Consider the following 23,234-nt stretch of genomic DNA (forward strand, 5'->3'; position numbering starts at 1 on the left):
GTTATGGAATGAACAAGTCATGGGGATGAAAGGCACAGTATAGGGAATATAGCCAATGGTATTGTAACAGCGTTGTATGGTGGTAGATGGAAGCTACCTTGCAGTGAACATAGCATAATGTATAAACTTACAGAATCATTATGGTGTGTACCTGAAACCAATGTGACACTGTGTGTCAATTATACTTCAATATAAAAATAAATTTTGAAAAAAGAGTAAGTTTCAGAATGAGCAATGTGAGAGCTGCATTGCCTTTTATGTCCCAGTCACTAAGTCATGTAGCTTCACTTATGCTGTAGTCAAAAATTCAAGGCGAAGGCATGTTGAGTCCCATGCTTGCTGGTGGGAGTGTCCGAGTTACATTGTAAGTACAACATGGTGGAATGGGAGAAGTTATTGTGCTTATCTTTGGAAAATATAATCTGCCGTTCTCCATCTTAGACCACAACCAGTTGTAGCTCTCAGACATGTAAAATAGGCTTATTCTTGTCCTTACAGCTCTTGAGTCTCTTTCCCTTACTGCATTAGCTTGAAGTCCCAGTTCTTGTTTTCTCAGTCAAGTCCAGGTACAGGTGAGGCTCCTTAGGTAAGACTTCTTGGATACTGAAAAGATGTGAATTAGAGGTCCTTCTGAAAAGGTTTGAACTAAAGAGTTGAGTTACCTGCCCTTCACACACCCACCATTCAGTTGTGTGACATGCCTTCTGTAGATTCTTCAGTAGCTCCTTCCTGTGCAGAAAGGGAGAAATGAGAGGCTATTATATTACAAAGCAAATCTGAACTCTGCATGGTCCTGCTGCCATTTGCTTAATTAGGGCTCAGTCTATTCCCTGGGAATTGTTCGCTGTGACCCTTGGCTCTTGCCACTGTATTCTTACTTCCATCTTTTGAATCATCATTCTTTAAAAAAAAGTGTCCTGTATTTATAGGACATAATATCCATGTCCTATATTTATAGCTGACAATTTTTCTCAATCTTCTTCCTGTGCATGGAAGTTTGGTGTCCCAAAGGCCACCTTTTATTTTGAATTGTCTTTATTTCCTTTTAGCTCTAGATGATATAATTCTTAGAAATATTTAGGTCTTCTTATGTGAAAATTTATAATCCACTCTGTGAGGCAGAAGCTACTCCCACAAAATTTTGGAGATAACCCTCTTGTATTAGGGGTTCTCTTGGAGTCTGTTGTAGGATAAACACCCTTATGATTCCTTGTGTCCTATTGTTACTCAGAGAAAGTTGGCTACATATGCTTGGAAGGTCCTTAGAAGGCCTTTTATCTGTCTTAAAGGATCTATCAGACGCCACTTTACTATCCCTGAGGAGTTAATAAAGGGTATTTTTAGTCACAAGCTTACCTTTTTTTGTGGACCAGATCTGACTATACCCCATTTTGTCTTTCCCTGAGATCTGCTCTTATTTTGATTCTTTTGCTCTCTGAAGCAGTCAGGAATGAAAAATAGTTTTATTTTCAAATCCAGCAAATCCTGTCTCTTTACAGCCCTCCAAATTTTGCTTTAAACTGAACAATTTCTTTTTAAATTCACATTTCTCTGAGTACATTTCATCATAGGCAGCAAAAGGAAAGCAGATGCTCCTTTCATTATTCTGCTTGGAAATCTCCTTAGATCTTTGGAGATCATTAGATATATTTTCCATTTTGCATGTTACGGTGGGCAATTGTATTGCTAAAAGGTCTGTTGCTATGTAACAAGAGTCTCCTTTTCTCCCTCTTCCAAAAACAAAACCCTTATTTCTCTGGAGCTGTCACAATCCAACTCTTTGAGGCCCATCAGTTTTCCACTAACTGTCTCCTTCAGTCTCCCATCTATGGTCTGGTCCAAAGACCAATACCATATGTTTGGGTTTATTTAACTTTTTATTATGCCACCTCACTTCTGATATAAAAGTGTGTTCTAGTTATCTATTGCTTTTTGACAAATAACTGTGTTTCTTGGGGCCTTAAAGCAGCAAAAACAATGCTGTGGTGGTTCAGGATTTGGCGCAGAGCTTACTGAGGTGGTTCAAGCACAGGGTCTCACGTGTATTTGCAGTTAAATGGTGTCTGCAGCTGGACTGGTGGGAGACTGTCTAGGTGTATCTCTGCTCATGTAGTCCTGAAGCCTCTCTGATTTCACCACATTGGGTAAATTTGGCCTTTCTTAGAGCATCATGCCCTCTGCACAGTCAGACTGCTCACGTGGCAACCAAAGACTTCAAGAACCAGATTCTTACGAGTACAACAGGAGTTGAATTCCATTTTATCACCTGACCTTGAAGTGCATAGTGTCACTTTCATCAGAATCATAAGATTAACCAGATTTGAGGAAAAAGAATTTCAATCTCACCTCTCAAAGGGGTGTAAAAAGAGCATTTGTAGTAGGAGATATTACTGTGGCCATTTGGGGAAAATCCACCAAGTTTCTTTGTATCTGATCTTTATGGGTTAATTCTAAAGTCATAAAATAGAGTTATACACATTGTTAGGGATGTAGATTGAACCTTTTATGTTTTAAAAAAAGCCCACTTGAACTTATCACATCCTTGCTTTCATCTTCCAATTTGACTATTTAAACATTTGGTGAATTTCTAATTATAGCATTTAATGGGATTCTAAATTTGATGTTTTTCTCTTGGCTCAGCCAAAATTATGGTTGTGGGTGGTACATGTTTTAAGTTATATCAAGTTCTCAGACATGCTGAATTTATGAATGGTAATAGTTTTAACTGGCCAGCTATTGAAACCTCGTGTTTTTGTAAGGAAAGGGGGAAAATGTTCTATAAAAATGAAGAAATCCCATCTCTTCCTAAAATCTAGCTCGGCATAAGTACTGACAGATTTTTCCAGTGATTCTTAAAATTAATCTTTTAAAATATCAAGAACCATGCAGGTGAACTTCATAATTGTGAAGAGTGAAGCCTTCATTAAAGGTGACAACCATGTAGATGCCAGCATCTCCCGTCTTCTTGGCCACAGCAGCTTGATTTGTCCTCTGTTGCATATAAGTGAGCCCTCTGTGTTTTGGAAACATTGGACTCTTTAGGATATTTTGTCCATAGGCTGGACCCTATTCACTACATCTTATTACTTGGGTTTCTCCTCTGCTTTCTGGCTGGTTTTTGTGGGAGAGCCAGGCAGGCAGCAACCCGTAGAAGCCAGGGACCAGAATGCAGCTGCATGTGGGAAACATGACTGTGTCTTCACAGGGCTGTTGGGGACCAGGCTCCATTCAGACCTCTTAAGAGGGTCAAAGGTGATACAGAATGAATGGAAAAATAGCAGAATGAATCATCACAGTTCATTGCCATTATTGTACCTAGGAGAGCACATCCTTTTGTAGCATTCAGCCTGGCCCACTGCCAATGGAAATTCCGTCATCACAGTGTTGAAAGTGGTTTTCCTTAGTGAATTATTGACCATAGTTTGAATGATCTTTTAAAATATATGCAAAGTGTGGCTATAACATAATAAGTTCCAACATATTCCATGCCCTAGTCATAACTGTGCCTCCACAGTATACCCTCAGGGAGATTTCTGTGATACAGCATGATTTCCAGCAAGGAGCCTAGTGAAATTGGCAGTAGGTTTGTGCATTTAATTATAACCTGATTTTTAAGACTATTGAATTGTCTTAGAAACGAAGGAAGTAATATCTCTAGGCAAATGGTAAACCTATAAAAGTAACAAATGACAAAATAATTTGAAAACCACAGAGTAACAAAAGTAGCCTGAGGTGAGTAGATAATTGGAATGTCAGATCTTGATAAAAGTATTTCAGATTATTTTAGTTTATTACACTTAGCATCTTAATTGTACTATGAAAGGTACTAACCATTTAGTGTTTTTATTCATGAAAATTGAACTTGTCATTCACTTTTTGTAGGAATTAAAATGTCCTACTAATTTGTTTTTTATGCCTTTGTTTTGCCTGTTTCTGGAATGGATCCCCCTTTAACTCTTATCCTAGACTACCTGTTAAGGCATAATTTTACTACCATCTTTCCTCCCCAATGACTGAGGGGCTCTTTATCGCTCTTTATGGGTTATTTATGCATAGCTCTTACATTGCTCTTATTACTATGCATTGTTGCTTTTGCCCATGTGCTACTTGGAGGCAGGAGTTAATCCTGTTTTCTTTTGTATGTTAGAGGTGTCTGGCATATTGTAGATTTTCAAAACTGTTTACTGAAGGAACAAGTGATTGAATGGATTTATGGTCCTATTTTACTTGTCATTTGAGTCTACAGTCTTTAATCATCGAATCCTCTTTCTCACTGACCCACCCTACTTGTTTGGAGCACAACGGTCCCTCTCATTTCACATTTTCATTTATTTTTCACTTCTCTTTATTTTACCAGGGAGGGAGAGAAGGTAGTCAGGGCTTGGGAGTGGTAATGCATATGGCGGAAGGCCATTCCAGCACCAAGCTATTTGAATGTCTTATCTTCAACCTCAGGGGGTTAATAAGCTTTCATTATTAATTCATTAATTAGATGTTTGTTTAACACCAGAAAGAAAGGTTTTGTGAATATACAAAAATGCATAAAGTGCAGCTCCTGATTTCAATTAAGGTTTTGTCTACTAGAAAAAGGAAACCCGTATGGTGATACATGTTGGAATTGGTAATGCAAAGGCTTTTTGAGATAGATTACCGTGGCTGCCTTTATCAGGTAAAGCTTTCCAAAGAAAAATTTGAGTAGAAGTTTGTCATCCCCTTTTACTTACGTGCTGTGAATTCCATGACAAAAATACAGAAAATTTGTTTACTGCCCTGAAATTTCTTTAGAGAAAAATTAGGGGTAGTATAATATTTACATGTGTAATTTTTTTTAAACATAAACAATTTTAATAAAATTTTGTTTTGGGTAGGTAAGTAAAGGAATACCCTAAATTTACCTGATATGAACTGGTTGAATTTTTAAGTAAAACTTCTTCAGGTAATTATTCTATATTATTATGTTAATTAAAGCTGGAGGAAATGCTGAATCAGTTGAAGCCATAGGACTATAGCACCTCATGATAGTTAAATCAGTTTTTAACTGATTGGTTTGCTTTCCTGGAATGTGACGAAGGCTTGATTGCTGTTGCGTTTCTTACAATTTAGGTTCTTCAGTATATGCACAGCTATTCACTGTTAAATAAGAACTTAAATTGACACTGAAAGTTGGGAAATAAAGCATTTTACTATCATTAGGGGCTTTATTTTCTACTAAGTGCAGTCCAACAGAGGTATTCTAGTGTGTTTATTTGAATGATAGAAATGTCATCTATACCTGATAAATGTATTAAAATATTTTAATCTGTGATGAGATTTTCAGGTTGCAGCAGTGCTATTTCTCCTCAAAGATTATTTCCTAGTGAAGCTCTAGTAGGTGAACTCTTTTTTTTTTAAAGATTTTATTTATTTGACAGAGACACAGTGAGAGAGGAAACACAGCAGGGGCAGTGGGAGAGGAATGCGGGACTGGATCACAGGACCCAGGGATCATGATCTGAGCCCAAGGCAGATGCTTAAATACTGAGCCACCCAAGCGCCCCTCTAATAAGTGAACTCTTACAGATTTGCATGCCACAAAATGATGCACCCATTTACATCAGATTGGATCAAGTGCTCATGGACCTCCCACTAGAGGAATCCCATGGTCAGTGTTACATATAATCAAAAGGAATGATGCAAGGAAAATACAGATACTATCTCAAATCTTTGTGTATTTGTTTTCCTTTCATTGATTAAAAAGTTATTCACAAAATAAAAGCAAATATATTCTAGAATAGACAAAGAGGTTACGTAAAAGCAGTGAATACATCGGGCATTTCCCAAATAACTAATTTTCACCCAAATTTAATTTTTTTTTTAATATAATTTTTTATGTGCGAAAGGAACCCAAATTTAATTTTTAAAGGGAAGTGTGTCAATAATTGCTTTTGTTTTGATTTTTTATGATTATTTTATTTATTTATTTTTAGGATTAATTAATTAATTAGAGAGAGGGAGAGAATGAGCAGGGGGGAGGAACAGAAAGAGAGAGAGAAGCAGAATCCCCACTGAGCAGGGTACCCAACGCAGGGCTTGATCCCAGGACCCTGAGATCATGACCTGAGCAGAAGACAGACACTCAACCAGCTGAGCCACCCAGGTGCCCCTATTTTTGTGGTTCTTAAGAAGAATTTGTTTTAGAGATTAACATTTATCTGAGGAGCTTAGAAAGAGTTTATCTCCTATTAAGCAAATATTCAGATTGATATTAAACAATTTAGGTGGGTAACTGGGTGGCTCAGTTGGTTAAGCAACTGCCTTCAGCTTAGGTCATGATCTGTGGTCCTGGGATTGAGTGGCACATCAGGCTCCCAGCTCAGCAGGGAGTCTGCTTCTCCCTCTGACCCTCCTCCCTCTCATGCTTTCTCTTTCTCATTCTTTCTCTCAAATAAATAGATAAAACTTAAAAAAAAAGAATTTAGGTACATGGGAGAAATTTCAGATGAAATTTTAATCTTCCAGTGGCTGTTTATGTAACTGGACTGAAATTTAAATTCCTCATGGCCTAAATTAGTGCTTCTTAACCTGGGCTGCATATCAGAATCACGAGGAGGGTTGTAAAGAATACTCACATCTGGCTTCCACTCGAGGGATTCCAGTGTAATTGGTCTGGGATGTGGCAGCGTATCTGAATTTTTAGAAGCATCCCAGGTAATTCCAGTGTGCAGCACAGTTTAAGAACCAGTGGTCTGAAACACCACATCATCCAGTCACTGTCTCATTAGTTGATTTTTTGTGTATCTCCTTTCCTTTTTTTTTTTTTTAATTTTTAATTTTTATTTTTTGGTCAGTTGAATACCAAAGATTCTTTCTACTCAAGGCTCCTTTCATCAGCAATTCCTTCTGTCTGGAATACTCTTTCTTCAGATCTGTACAGGGTTGTCTCCCTCTCATTATCCAGGCCTCAGCTCAAAGGATTCTGCTTCAGGCAAGGCTTTTCTTAATCCTCTTGTCTAAAGCATTCTTTTCCCCAGTATTATCATGTTATTCTGTTTTACTTTTATTATTGCCTTTTTTTTTTTTGGCCATGAGAGGATATCCTATTCCTTTGTTATGTTCCTCCCCTCTCCCCTACAATGTGAAGTCCATGAGGGCATGTCTAGCATGCTTGCTTCACCATCCTGCACTTAAAACTAAGCCTGTCCTATAGCAGTTGCTCAATAAATATTTTTTTAATAAATGACAAAATGTTGATAGAAAAATTATTGTGAGAATATACAAAATTGTATCTTCTTTCACTCTCTTAAAAAACCCTTCAAAGCATGGAATCACAGTTTAAAAACTAAAATAATGCCATAGCGTGAAATGGATGGAAATACCAGCAGGCAGAGAAGAAGTAAACCCAACCATGTACAGCCCCCCCGTACTGAGGGCTTAAGAGTGGTGGTATTAAGACAAGAATAGTTACCACCACTTGAGGCCCACTTCCATGGCTGCACCTTGTATCATCCCAAAGTACCATGTTTTTGAAATTTTCCTGTATGATCTGGTTAACTTATTGTAAGAACTCAGATATCACTTTTCCTCCAAATACTTTCCCTAACTCGGTCTCCAGAAAGAGTTAGGTTTTCTGTGCTCAGCTTGATTGGATCATGGTCATTGACCTTCATTGATGGTCTTCTATCTCCCTGACCAGCCTCTTGCCTGCCTTGGGACTAGGGATTGTGTCTGTGGTGCCAAACCCATAACAGGTACTCAGCAACTGTTCTGTTGAATGAAAACATCAATAAATACAAAATATTGCACAAGAACCATTAGAACTGCTAATTAAAATTGTAAAATGGATTTTCAGGAATATAAGTAAGTCGAAGTAGTCTTTAATAGAATGAAGCCATAAATAAGGGTATTCTAGGCCAACTGGGGGTGTGTGATGTTATACACTCTTACGAAATTAAGAAAACATTGTTGGTGCCAATAAGTCTGAGCACCGGCTTCCAACTGATATGTGGCTTGTCATCTGAACAAGGTTTTCATCACTCTCTTGGGACTTTTTATACATTATTTACCCTTTTTGATAAACTTCTTTTCAATAGCTGCTATTCAGATGGATGCATTTTCCAGTAACACCTGATATGCATTTTAAAATGTAGCTCTTAATTGGTATTGATTGCCAGTAAACCCAGTGATAACTTTCATCAGTGTACTTTGAACTTTGTTGTTCTGCCTGAAAGAAAATGCAGCAATCTTGGAGCGTATAAATATTTAAAATTCTCTCAGTAGAGGCCCTGGTATTTCTATGGGTACTCCTGTCATGATTTAAGCGCTTAAATACTCCTTAGGATTGCTCTTTTAGGTCATATCCTGCTTCAGATCTCTACAGCCCTGCTATTCATCATTTCACTTGAAAGCCAGATTTGCACGTCTTTCAAAACGACAATCATTCAGTTGAACATTTTTTTATTAACGTTGTTGGAATTGTTTAGTGCCTCATTTTCTGTCATAAAGGTGGTAAAACAGGGAAAGAGGAGTGAGTACCCAGGACAGAAATGCTGATCAGGTACCCCCAAATCATCCTGAAAGGCACAGTAGATTTCCTGTTGGCAGCCGGGGAACCAGTGTGTGCATTTCCCTTATGTGCTTAGTACTACCAAGTTGAAACCAAGCATTTTGTCCTATTTTGACAGAGGAGACAACAGGCAAGGAGAACAGGGAATCTTAATACTAAAGTCACAGTGTGCAAGAAAGTTTTCCTTTTAATTCGAATCTACATCCCCCCATAGTCAGATCTAGTTCTGCACCAGCCTAAGTGTTATTGCATAGAGATAGAGATTTAGAGAAGATCATTCCATAAAAAGACATGGGAGGTGTGGACGTGTACCCACAGCATTCCCAGGGAGCATATGGTGTGTTAGGAGGGTTAGGATTTGTGTTGTGGGCAAAGGAGAAAAGAAAAGGAAAGGGTAAGGTCAGGTTGAGATGGCAGAGACAACTGTATTCTGTGTGGAAAAATCAAACCCTCTGTTTTTGGCAAGAGGGGGTGTTGACTTTTGCTTTTTAGTAGCAGGCAGAAGGTTGATGGAAGAGAAAGGAGAGTGGTGACAGAAGACTAGCTTTCAGTTATTTAAGTTATTTAAGGTTCTGTAAAAGCTAAATCTGAATTTTGGTAGGAACAGAGGGAAAGGAAAAAAGGTGACAAATGAGAGACATTTCAAAGACAGGTTCTTGAGTTTTAGTGACTCAGTTGGAATTAGGGGAAAGCAGAAGTAAAACACCAAAATTTTTAATTTGGATGACTCCATAATGGTACCATCATTACCCAAGTACTGGTTGTGTGAATGTGTGTTTGCCATTATCAGCCAAAGTATACATGCCACAAACTGGAATGCATTGGTCTTTCCTGTAAGAGTTAATATTTTTTCCACAGAAAGGTAACTTCTACTAAGATATTGCTCCACTGGTATTATTGGAAAGTATAGTAGTAAGGGCTAAGGATTTAATGTGAAAAGATGTGTATTCAGTTTCTGTCTACACTTCTTTCAAACTTTGACATGTGGACTCTTCCTTTGCACTTAGCTTCCTTAAATGTAAAGTAGGGATAATTTCTTATTGCTTCATCCTAATGAATAAGTGAGACGACATATGAAAACTCTTGTTAAAAGTCCGAAGTGTTGTATAAATGGGAGTTCTTAATTTGTACAAACCCTAAGAGTTGGATGATAAGAGAGGTTTTATTTCATCAGTATGGATCTGTGGATGCCAAGGACATGCTTTGATGTTCCCATACTTTCCTTCATGTTCTCTCCTGTGTTACTTAAAGCCCCAAGTATGAGTAGCAGTTTGTATATGCTTTTCTAAGCGTAAATATTTATGCAAAACAAAACAAAAAATGGAAGTAGGTTGATGACTACATTGATGTCCTGTTAGTTAACATCATTTCATCTCTTTATTATGATGGGAAAAAAGTATAAGGATACTCTTTATTCTTATCTTTTCTACTTTTGCCACTCGCCTATCCTCAGCATGGCTCCAGCTCTGTTCTTGGTCAGCATAGGCCAATTGCCCAGAATGAAGCAAATCAGAGGACAGGGAAAAATCTCCTCAAAGTGCATTCCTGTATAGTTTTCCCCGACTCCAAAGTAGTCTAATGAAATTAGAGCTGGCAAAACTAGAAAGATTGCTTCAGTCCTTCTCAAAGTATGATTTCATTCTCTCTTAGAAGTATATATTATAGAGGGCACGGATTGCATGGAGCACTGGGTGTGGTGAAAAAATAATGAATACTGTTTTTCTGAAAATAAATAAATTGAAAAATTAAAAAAAAGAGGTATATATGACAATATTCAGATCGACCAAAATTCAGAAGTTAAAAGTAATATTTTTTTCATTTTTAGTCTTTTTTTTTTCCTGCTTTACTCCTTAATTATTTTTGATACCACATTTCAAGGAAATTTCAGGTCTTGTCAACCAAGAGAGCCAGTAGAAATAAATTTCATATGTGACTCAAACTAGAGTAGTGGATATCTCATTCATTTCTTGTTTAAAATTAGTTTGCTTTATTGTTTTCTTTCTATATTTTGTTATTTTTTAAAAATACATTTTGGTTAAAAAAAGTGTGATGTTAAAATGAATAGCTATATTCCTTCGTTTCACAATTTATATCCTGCATATGAAAGCAGATTCATCGTAGAGCAATAAGATAGACAAGTGTTGTTTTTCTTTTCTTTCTTTTATGGATGATTGGACTTAATGTCCATGTCTATTTTCACTGCCTGTTAAATTTAATCATTCAGTGATATCTTTATGGGCTACTGCCATACGATTAATGAATAGTAAAAAAGGGCAGCTTAATTGTAGCAGAAAAGAAGTTCCCTCTCCCATTGAACTGGCTTTTTCTGAATCCTTCCTGGCTGGGACTTTCCCCTTCCATCACATGGGATGTTTGGCATTGGTTTGTTTCAAGGGACGATCCGTCTTTCCTGCCCTCCTTGCAGCTGACTGAGAAATCACCCTCTGTGTGGGTGATTTCAGGAGCACCTTGACCCCTCCTTCCCATGAGAGGACACTTAGTGCTTTCTTGAGATTCCATTTCTACTGTCCAACAAAATATACTGTACTTTTTTCCAGAAATGAGTGTTCTATTATATTAATATCACATTGATGATTACAGGCATCTGTATGAGTGTAAAGGTCCTCAGCTGAGTTGCTCTCAAAGAAACCATGACTATCAAGAGATTATCTGTATCTTAATCATGAAAGAAAAGTAGTTGTTTCAAATGTGGGATCATCATCTGTCATCTGGATATTAGAACAATAAGAGATTAATGCAATTAAAATTCTCATCATCATGAAGATTCTTATTGACATATAATCTTAATTTAGTTTCCATTTTGGAGTGATATTAGAAAAATTTGAATTAGTGTGGATTAATTCTTTAAGAAATAGATATTAAAGACATGATTTTAAATATATATTAAAGAATAGATATTTAAGAACTGCACACTTTTTGAAAAGCAGAAAATAATTGAAATTATAATATAAATATTATGTTAAAAACACTTTTGAGATTGTCCTTAGTATTATAAAATTATATATGTGGTTTTAAGAGAAAGACCAATACTGATACATGCTTTGAATTTAGCTATTATTATTAAGAAATGTCAGTATAGTTTTAATCTAAGTCCAGTTAGCAGCAATGATGGTATAGAAATGAGCTGATATCCCTGGTGCTTTTCAACTCTTTATTATTACCTTATTTTATTAAATATAATTGAGCTTTATTATTAATTCTGGTTATAGGTGTTCTGTGCACTATGCATTTCAAAACAATTTCTATTTATAAATAAAATGTTTTAGTTTAGTTTGGGATTAGTTGGTGTTGGTATCAGATGAACTTTAAAGAGGATATGTATTCTTTGCTATGGTTTTCTTGTTTAGTATTCTTCTTTTCAATTTATACACAACAATGTTCTAGTTGAAAAGAACAAATGGCCTATTTATTAATTGTGCAGTCAGTACTTCTCAAAACTAATAATGGATAAGTACTTAAAATAAACTGGCTGCAGTAAAGGTTAGTAGACTTGTGTATGACTTTCCTGTGGGGTTCCGGGGGCCTAAAGTATTTATTACTTGGGAACAAAGAACCTTAGAGTACAGGTAAGTGACTCTCTATGTGATAGGACTCATAGTAGGCCTGTAAAGAAGGAAAGAGTCCATCGTTAGCTACTAACTAGGCACACTGTAGACTCAATTTCCTTTCTTCTGAGTCCTTTACATTGAAAGTCACATATTCCCTCGGGTTTTTTGAAAATTGACTATGAGCTTGGATTACTAATATTTTCCTTGTAGCCTTTTGCCCCTGAGGAATGTCTCGTTCTTTGTAGTGTTGGATAATTTGTAGTATTCATATCTGATTGAGTTTGTTAACACAGACTTTGAGATCACTGGCTACTTCATAAGTTGTTTGCCTTTTTCACTTCTGTCTTCAAAGAAGCATTAAAGCATTAATATAATTGGATTATAAGCCCAGTTTCCTAACATTGAATTTATGGAGTACTTTATTATTACCAAACTAAAGATATTAATGTAGGTATTTGTCATAATACTGAATAGAGGATTGACACTTTTTCTTTGTAATTGCATTTTTAAAATAAGTTTCTTTTCTTCACTAAAAATTCTACCAGACTGTATAGGAATTCAGATTAAGTTAGTGTGGAAACTGAAATGATACACCAATCAAGTCTTTCTAATTCCTAATCCTTTATTTGTTTATTAGCTTACTCATTTACTTCTCTAACAAATGAGCTGTTATGCCTATGCCAGGTACAACTTTGCTGGGCCCTTGAAAATATGTTTTAAGCTTTATTTGGTCCCGTGTTTTCTGGGAAATTATATCTACTGGAAGTGAAGAGTAAGTAGCCAAAAGGCACATGAAAAGATGCTCAGGATTAGTAGTCTTTAGGGAAAGACAGATTAAAACCATGATAATCACTTTATATTTGCCAGTATTACTGTAATAAAAAAGACAGGTAATTAAGGTGCTCATAAGGATGTACAATAATTGGAACCTCATACATTGCTGGTGGGGATATAAAATGGTGCAGCTGTGTTGGAAAACAGTTCTTTAAAGTGTTAGACATGCAATTACCATATTACCTAGCAGTTTCATTCCTAGGTAGTAAACCAACAGTAATGAAAGCATATGTTCATGCAAAACTATATGCATGGAAGTTCACAGCCTTATTCATAATAACTCATGAGTGGAAACAATGCAAATGTTTACCAGCTGATGGATGGATAAATAAAATGTGGTGTGTCTATACAATGAAATATTCTTCAGCCGTACAAAGAAAATGAAGTAGTAATGTCCAGTAACACAGGTACTGATTTTATTTTATTATTTATTATTTTATTATATATATTTCATTTTATTATTTATTATATATTTATTATTATATTTATATATATTGTATTACTTTTATTTTATTTTTATTCATTATTATTATTATCATCATTACACTATAATGAGTTGTCCTTTGTTTGTGGTGTTCGGTCACCACCCTCATCATCCTTTACCTTTCCTTCATGGCCAGAGTTTTGAAAGAGAGCTTCTCTTCCATGTCTCCCTTCACTTTCTGACCTCCTGTGTTCAGTGAAAATAGCTCATCCATTTGTGCTCACTGTTTTCTTTTGAATGCCTACTTTGCCAAAATAGAACTCATATACCATAAAATTCACCATTTTAAAATACACCATTCAGAGATCTTTAGTATCCAAGCACTTTCTGAATGTTGTATATCATAGGCTCATTTCAGTCCCTTTCATATTTGATCTTCCCATGGCATTTGATGTTATCAACCACTCTCCCTCTGCTACTCCATCATCGTTCACCCTTTTTCTCATTTTCTCATTGGTCTGCTTAGATTCATCATCGTTCCACAGACTTTGTGGGTCTCTCTTCCTTGGCCCAACTTCTAAATGTTGGTTTGGGGTTACTTACTATTACCGATATCAGGAACCACTTACGTTGGTATAGCACCCACAGATCTCTGTTTCAGTTATTTATACAACATATTTATTGTGCCTTTATTATTATGTATTACTGACTCATTTTAGGCACATGAAATCTGTGTTGTCATTCAACTTCAGTTCTATTGGAGAGCCAAGCAGTAACAAGAAAGAAGAAAGTTTGCTATTAGATAGTATGATGGTGGCAGGCTTCACTGAGGAGGTGGCATTTGAACAGAGGCTTAACTGGAGGTGAACCAGTTAGCCATGAAGCTGTCTGTTAGAAGAACATATCAGGGTGGGAACAGCAAATAGGAGGACACCAAGGACAAACTTGTCAGGCACATTTAAGGAGTAATAGGAGAACAAGTGGGTTGGAGCCGTGAAAATGAAAGGGACTGTAGCTCATGCTGTCAGAGACAGAATGAGGAGCAGAACAAGAAGGGCTTTATGGATCATTATAAGAATTGGGCTCCATGGATGCCTAGGTGGCTCAGTTGGTTAAACATCTGCCCTTGGCTCAGGTCTTGATCCCAGGGTCCTGGGATGGAACCCCATGTTGAGCTTGCTGCCCCTTTCTTGGCTTACTATGCAGTTACTTACTGTGTACTCTTTCTCTCATATAAATAAGTAAAATCTTTTTTTTTAAGATTTTATTTATTTATTTGACAGAGAGAAATCACAAGTAGATGGAGAGGCAGGCAGAGAGAGAGAGGGAAACAGGCTCCCCGCTGAGCAGAGAGCCCGATGAGGGACTCGATCCCAGGACCCTGAGATCACGACCCAAGCCGAAGGCAGTGGCTTAACCCACTGAGCCACCCAGGTGCCCCCTAAATAAGTAAAATCTTAAAAAAAAAAAAAGACCTTGGGCTTTTATGTCCTTTGGAGTAGAAGATGCAATACACACACACACACACACACACATTTTAAAGTAGACTTGAAAACCACTGTAGAGCCCAATATGCATCTTGAACTTGACCCTGAGATCAAGACCACAGCTGAGATCAAGAGTCAGACACTCAACCAACTGAGCCACCCAGGCGCCCCTATTATATGATATTTTTAAATGACTGCTTTGGCTTTTCTGTTGAGAATAGGCTAATGCTGATAGTTTCAAGCAGGAAAACATGAATAGAAGATTACTGAACTGATACAATCTTCATCTCTCCTATGTTATAGGTCAGTATATTTAAGTGCTTACTGACCATGTTCACTTGGCTATAACACAGTTCATCATGTTCAAAGACTAACTGCCTCCTCACTTCCCAACTCCCTATTCCAGAGCTGTTCTTTTCTTTCTAAATCTCTGTCTTGGCAAAGACTCATCTACCCAAGAGAGGAGCCACCTCTAACTTTTTCAAAGCTTGAATTTTTTAGAGTAGAACAAGGTTCACAGCAAAATGGAAGGAACGGAGATTTTCCATATATTCTCTGCCTCCATGCATGTATAACCTTGCCCATTACCACCATTCCCCACCAGAGTGGTCCTTTGTTACAACTGATGAAACTGCATTGACACATCATAATTACCAAAGTTCATAGTTTACAGTTCAGTCTTGGTACTAGAGATTCTGTTGGCTTGAACATGTGTATATAGACATGTATCCACCATTATAAAGTCAGGCAGAGTATTTTTTTCTAACCTAAAAATCCTTTGTCCTCCACCTTTTCATCCCTCCCCCACCCCTTCCCCCACCCAAATGCAGATATTTTTACTATCTCCACAGTTTGGCCTTTTCCAGAATGTCCTATAAGTGGAAATATATAGTATGTAGCTTTTTTAGAATGACTTCTTAGTAACACACATTTAATGTTGATAGCTTATTTCCTTTTAGTGCTGAATCAATCATGTTCCCTTATCTTGATGTACCATAATTTACCTACTCATCTTGATTTTTTCCAAGTTTTGGCAATTATGAATAAAGCTCCAAAAATATCCTGTGAAGATTTTTGTGTGGGCATATGCTTTTCAACTCTTGTGGGTAAATACCAAGAAGGGATTTCTGAGTCTTGTAGTAAGAATATGTTTCATTGTGTGAGAAACCACCAAACTGTCTTTCAAAGTAGCTGTACCATTTTGCATTCTCATCAGCAATGAATGAAAATTTCTTTTGTTCTGCATCCTTACTAACATTTGGTGTTGTCAGTGTTCCAGATTTTGGACATTCTACTAGATGTATAATGGTATTTCATGGTTGTTTTAATTTGAATTTTCCTGATGACACATGGTGTGGAGCACCTTTTTTATATGCTTATTTGTAATCTATGTGTCTTCTGTGGCCCATTTTAAAAAATGGGTTTGTTTACTTATTGCTGAATTGTAGGAAATTTTGATTAATAGTCCTTTATTAGATGTGTCTTTTGCAAATATTTTCCCCTAGTCTATGGCTTGTCTTCTCATTCTCTTGACATTGTCTTCTACAGAGTTTTTAATTTAAATGAAATCCAACTTATCAATTATTTTTTTTCACACATTGTACCTTTGGTGTTATATCTAAAAGTCATTGCCATACCCAAGGTATTCTACATTTTTCCTATTTTACCTTCCATGAGTTTTATAATTTTACGTTTATTTATATTTAGTTCTGAGTTAATTTTTGTGATGGGTATAAGGCCTTTGTTTTGATTCTTTTTCTTCCTCTTCTTCTTCTTCTTTTCTGCATACGGGTGTCCAGTTGTTCTAGCACCATTTGTTGAAAAGACCATCTTTGCTACATTATACTGACTTTATCCCTCCATCAAAGATCAGTTCACTGTACCTATGGGAGTCTGTTTCTGGGTTTGCTATTTCCCTCCATTGATCTGTTTGTTTATTCCTTCTCCAACACCACATTGTCTTGATTAATATAGCTTTATAGTAAGTCTTGATAACAGGTAGTGTCAGTCCTACAACTTTGTTCTCTTTTAATGTTGGTGTTGACTATTCTAGGTTTTTTTTTGCCTCTCCTTATAAACTTCAGTATCACATTGTACATAGTCACAAAATAATATCCTGATTGGGATTGCACTGAATCCTTAGATAAAGTTGGGAAGAACAGATACTTTGTCAATATCAAGTCTTCATACCTTTGATTCCTCATGTGTTCCTTACCTTTCAGTCAAATTGAAGATAAAACCTTTAAGTTCTTCTTAGTAGCACATAGAAATTATTTTAATTTTGTCCACTGAAAAAAAGGTGAAAATATACTTCTATATTAGGGTTCTTTCTAGTGTTAAATATTTCTGAGGTCCCTATTAGATGGTAAATGTTCAATAAGTAATAATAATACTTCCTTTAGAACACATGCTTTCAGGAAGACAAGGGAAGGGATTTAACTGGTTCATAGTTTTTTTTTTTTTTTTTAAGATTGTATTTATTTATTAGAGAGAGAGTGCGTGAAAGAGAGAGAGCACAAGCAGGAGAAGAGGCAGAAGGAGAGGGAGAAGCAAGCTCCCCACTGAGCAGGGATCCCGACACGGGGCTCATCCCAGGACACAGAGGTCATGACCCGAACCAAAGGCAGACACCCGTGGTCCATAGTTTTTATTAGAGCTTTGTCTTTGTGTTGTACAGTTTTATGGGTTTTGCCAAATGCATAATGCCGTGTACCTACTGTTCCATATCATGCAGAATAGTTTCTCTGCCTTGAAATCCGCTGTGCTTCATCTACTCATCTTCCACCCCTCCCAAACTTCTGATGACCACAGATCTTTTAGTTGTCTATAGTTTATGCCTTGCCCAGAATGTCATATACTTGGAATCACACAGTGTATAGCCTTTCAGACTGGTTTCTTTCACTTAGCATTTGAATGGATGGTTCTAATGGAGTCATTGTCTGGATTTTCAACTTCCACATAAACTCTTTATTAATATTGATCTGGCTAAAAGCAATGCTTTATTCATAACAATCTTATTCTTAACTTTACAAAAGAAAGGTACTCTTTCATCCTTCCTAAATCCTATCATGGTACATTGCCCTGCAGTCATAGATAATTTAACAATTAAAAAAATTTCAATTAATGCCTTGGATTTTTGTTGGAGAGAAGTATGATAGAATAATAGAGTAAACAATGAAAGACTTACTTATAAAATACTTTGGATGAAAATTTTGTGAGGGAGTGAGATTGCAGTAAAGGTCAGGAAAATAAGATAGTAATGTAGAATTTGCATGTAGAGTTTATTGGGACACCTGAGTGACCCATTTGGTTAAGCAGCCAACTCTTGATTTCAGCTCACGTCATGATCTTATTGTGAGACTGAGCCCTGTGTTGGGCTCTGCACTCAGTGGGAGTCTGCTTGAGATTCTCTCACCCTCTGCCCCTCCCCCCATGCCCTGCTCTTGCTCTCACTCTCTCTCCAAAAAAGGAGTTAAAAAATTTTTATTTAAATAGACAAATTATTAATTATTATGGATTTATAATCCATTGAGTATTCTTATAAGTTTTACTTTAAAATGTTAGTGTATTAATAGGGTAGAGATTAAATTCTCTGCAGGTACTTATTTCACCACAGATGAAAAATAGTCAATGTTAACTTGCTAATGTGTGAGTAGTTCCATAATTTAAGTCTTTTAAGGATCTGTAAGCAAAAATAGTTGAAGACTGCTAGCATGATGTATAAAACCTATGTTTTTAAAACCTCATATATAAAACCTATCATCACTTTTATCCTTCTAGTCTTTAAAAAAAACCAAATTAACCATTTCCTGCTCTGCATTGTATTCTCCAGCAAGAAAAACTGCTTGAAGTTCTATACCATGCTTTTTCCTGCCCCTTTGTCTTTACTGTATCATTCTTTCCCCATGTTTGCCTCACTGCCTTCTGCCTTGCTATCATGTACGGAAGTCTTGACTGAGGAATTCCCCAAAGAACCCCCTCTTCATATTGGGTGCTCTGCCTGCTCTCCAGTACTCCTTACCACTCTCTGCTAGTTTTCGTTGTCCCAGGAACACGGTTTTGTCATTAGCTTGTTTTTCTCTGATATTGGAGTGTAAGGTCTCTGAGAGTAGAAACTATGGTTTATCTTTGCCTCCTCAGCAGTTAGCTGTATACCTCTCCTAGAAATAAGTAAATTTATTGGGCAGATATTAATTATTGAATGCAACAAAGATGGATTTCAGTCGTTAGAAAGTTAGTTTTTGCATATAACATTTTTCTGGGAATCAAACCTTTGTTTTATGCTAGTTAAATTTCCGGCTGTAATATTTGCTCTTACTGGTAAGGTTTGCAGTAAAATTTTACATGAAGATAGGATTCTGAACATAAAAATGAGTTTAACAATCACTCTTATAATAGAAGGAGCGAAGATTGTGAGCAGTAAGAGTAAGGCACACTCTAGGTTTGGCTCTACTGCAAACTTGTCATGTAACTGTGGATAAGTTAACCGGCCTGGGGGGTTGGTTTTCTTATCTGTAAAATGAGTAAGTGGCCAGATTATTTCTAAGGTTTTCTTTACTCTTGATTTAGTCTCAGACAAAATTTCAGTAAAACAAACATATAATAATTCTAGGGTAGGAAGAATAGAAAATATGGATTTGATTTATTTTCTAATCATTCATACTGTAGACATTATATGTGGTGTGTGTGTGTATATCTATATCTATATCTATATATAAAATGCTGACCTTGCACATATCACCTGCAAACGATATAGAGTCAAGACTTATATTTTATCCTTAAACTAAAAAAAAAAACTAAAATAATTCAAATTGTCATGATTGAAAATTTAGAATTAGTTAATAGAATATATTGAGTCATACAATTTTCAGATACATAAATTTATCTGATTAATCTTATACGTTCCAGTGCATTTCTATCATTCTGGTGTTTGAGCTTACCTGTGTTGAAACATTTCTTTGCAACCAATTACTCAGTTACTACAGCCTTACTCAAAGAGAAGCAAAATTAAAAACAATTATAAAAATGCTTGCCTCTGTTTGGGCCATTCATAATACATAGTACTTCAGTTTTACAAAGCTGGATTGAACCACATTTAGGTGTAACTTTCATAAAGGGCTTGAAGTGATGTTGTTTGGCTGAAACAAAGGCAAATGTTTTCTTTCTTGTCTTTCACTTCACCCAGCCTCCCCTCCCCCTTTTCTTCACCTGCTCAAGAAACGCTATTTCTTCAGACAAACCTCATAATTGCCCTTCTGTGCCTGATTTGGGCCTCAGGCAAAGCCCATAGCATCTGTAAAGCTGGCAGCAAAATGGTATTTCCAGGCAGGCACAGGGTTGCTGGGTAGTGAGCCAATCCACAGCTTTGTCTGAGCAGCTGAGAACTTTGCCGGAGTATTACCACGGTGTTCAGTAACACAGACCTGTGCCATGAGCAACTAAAGCACCGAGCAAGTGTCAGGGTCAATATTTATAGACCACTACGTAGCTGCCTTGCAGAGAGAGAAAACGGGAGAGAAACACACACACAGAGGGCAAGAAAAGACAGACTGCAGTGGGGAGAACAGTAATTTCCAGCATTTTTGCTTAAAACATTCTTTTTCACTGTCAGGTTCAAACTTCTGCTGAATCATAACCATTCAACGCTGAGCTATGACAAGAGAAGAAACAAAAAGTTAAACGAGCCAGCCTGCCGTAAGTGAGAAGGTAAGTAATTAGCCAGTTCAGTCTTGCTTTTACTCGTAAACTCCCTGTCCCTGTTGGGTGCTCTGCATCAGTGAGCAAAGGGCTGTGTGGCATGTTAAGCTAGCCAGGAGGGGCTGCCTGCTGTTTAAGAATGTTCTTGGTGGCCGTGTAGTGCTGTGTGTTGCTCTTGAGAATGCTGTGTCCTTTCAGGATACCCTGAAATACGGGGGTTGGGGGTGGGAAAGGTGCTCTACCACTGACTCGTGTTGTGTCCCATCAGCAAGTTTCTGTTTCTTCATTCCGCCAAACCTGAAGTCTTCTAATGGGTAAATTCCTGTTTGCTTTTGTATCAGGATTAAAGCAGGACTATATTATTGAGTTTACAGTCGTGAGTGGTCCAGAAATGGAATAGGGGAAAAGTTCAGATGAACATGTGAAAATGTAGTAAAAGCCTTGTCCGTGTAGGCGCTGTGATTGCGAGCAATGTAGGTTCTTTTTAAAAGCGAGCCATGTCCCTTTGACAGTGCATGATAGGGAGTCAAGGCCTAGCTTTGGGAACAGAGAGAACAGGGAGTGGTGAGAAGTGAGAACAGTCTTGGGAATCCAAGATGCAGATCAGCATGGGGAGAGTTTCTCTGTCCAAGGGACTTGCTAGTTGGTTCTTTACAAAAAGCGATTCCCTACTACATTCATGAAATGAACATGTCTTGGGGCATGTAGGTCATTTGTTTTTCTTTGATTGCATTTAGCACTTTGACATGTTTCTCCACGTGTTCCCAGTGCTGTGGGATGTTCATTTATTTGTCGTCATTTTGTATATCCCAGGTTAACATTAAAAGCATGGTACTGAAGATGACAGAAAGAGATGGTATTCCTCTATTTTTTGATTTAGAATGCTCACACAATTTATAAACTTATATGGTTTATGTCTAGTACACATGGCATGGAAGGTAAGTATGTTGCTCTGCTGGAAGGATGGCATTAACTAGGTGAAATTTATCTACTGACATAGTGAAAACTTCCCTATTGTTGGTTTATAAATTGTGGTACTATAAGCATTAGCATGATATTTAAAATTTTTAGGTTGGGTTATAGATGCTGATTATAATTCCAAAGGGTTTTCTTTTCTTTTTTTTTATTATTATTATTTTTATTTATTTATTTATTTATTTATTTTTTAAAGATTTTATTTATTTATTTGACAGAGAGAGATCACAAGTAGACAGAGAGGCAGGCAGAGAGAGAGAGAGGGAAGCAGGCTCCCTGCTGAGCAGAGAGCCCGATGCGGGGCTCGATCCCAGGACCCTGAGATCATGACCTGAGCCGAAGGCAGCGGCTTAACCCACTGAGCCACCCAGGCGCCCCCAAAGGGTTTTCTGTATTACATGTTTAAGTTAAAAACAAAGGTAATACTAAATTTTCTTGCAGAGCTTAAGCAGTAGATACAAGGAGATACCAAAAGAGATAGAAGGAAAAGCTAATACTCTGGCACAGATTTTGTGTTAGGGTTAGTGTTCAGAAACCCGCTCATCCTAAATAGAATAAACCATATCCAAAACAGCAGGTGGAATGGGCCTAAATGAAAAGTAAATATCTTAAGATGAGACTGATCTTTATAGAATATCACTTTTATTGAATCTCATATAATTTCCCAAATAAAGCAGAATGTTTCAAAATCAGTTCTATTAATTCAGGAATGCTTTATGGGTATTTTCACATCTAAATTTCAACTGTGTTTTAACATTCATTTAATGCTTATTTTAGCCTCTGAATCAAGCTTTTTCTTTGTTCAATTTCTGCCTACCAGTTTCTTAATGGATTTGATTTAGATTTTGAACAATATGTTTATTTTGAAAATGCAACTTTGATTTGTCTAGAATGGGCATTTCTCAATTAAATTTTTCTTTGCTACTTCCTTTGAGTAATGATAATCAAGATTATAACTTCAGTTCTTTATTCAATATCTTTTGTTTGTTCACTTTACCCGTTGCATAAGTACATACTACTTTCTTACACTTTTTTTTTTTTTTTAATTGGCTTTATTTTTATTCCTTCTGGTATCTTATTTCTGGAGTACCCTGTGAAAACTTTGGGCAGAAAGCAGGCCAAATTAAATAAGTACAATAAAAAGAAACTGAAGAAAGTTGTCCCTTTAAACAAGAAAGCAAAGAGAATTGTGACTTTGGTTGACAGTTTCTGAAATGGAATGTATTTTGGTTGAAGGCTGTTTGAGCATTCTAAGACTTGAGATACTTTCTCAATATTTTTTGGGGGGGGCTTTAATGTCAATCCTGATAGTGGTTATTTATCATATCTATAAACAACTTTTATATACAGGTGTTTTATATATAGGCATATTATAAAGAAAGAAGATAATACCTTTTGTATCATGTGTTAACTGTCTCTTGAAGTAAGATGAGTGGATTTAGCTTGAAATGCTATTATTAACCTCCTATTCTACCATTATTACCCTTAGAAGGATCAGTCTGCTACATTATTACCCTTAGAAGATCAGTCTCCCACTGCAGTGAACACTTTGCTTTCCTGCTAACGCTCTCTGGTTCCTGGCTCTCTGTTGCTCATAAAGGTCAATCTTGGCACAGTGAGCTCCTTCGTGACTGAGCTGATACTTGCTCTTTTGCTTTTCTTCCGGGCTGTTTCCATACTACTCTTGCTTATCCACAAGAGTATTC

General features: G+C 36.7%; 1 protein-coding gene across 2 annotated transcripts in view; it reads left to right on the forward strand.

Annotated features, from left to right (window-relative positions):
• Nucleotides 1–23,234, forward strand: part of BMPR1B (bone morphogenetic protein receptor type 1B) — a 394,983-nt gene that overhangs the window by 218,825 nt on the left and 152,924 nt on the right. For both annotated transcript variants that reach the window (XM_045067054.1, XM_045067055.1), the window contains exon 2: nt 20,468–20,562. The gene's annotated coding sequence lies outside the window, so the exon portion shown is untranslated. The remainder of the gene's footprint in view (nt 1–20,467; nt 20,563–23,234) is intronic.

Source organism: Mustela putorius, unplaced genomic scaffold (genome assembly GCF_011764305.1).
Source record: "Mustela putorius furo isolate JIRA1106 unplaced genomic scaffold, ASM1176430v1.1 tig00003871_pilon_pilon_pilon, whole genome shotgun sequence".
Classification (NCBI taxonomy): domain Eukaryota; kingdom Metazoa; phylum Chordata; class Mammalia; order Carnivora; family Mustelidae; genus Mustela; species Mustela putorius.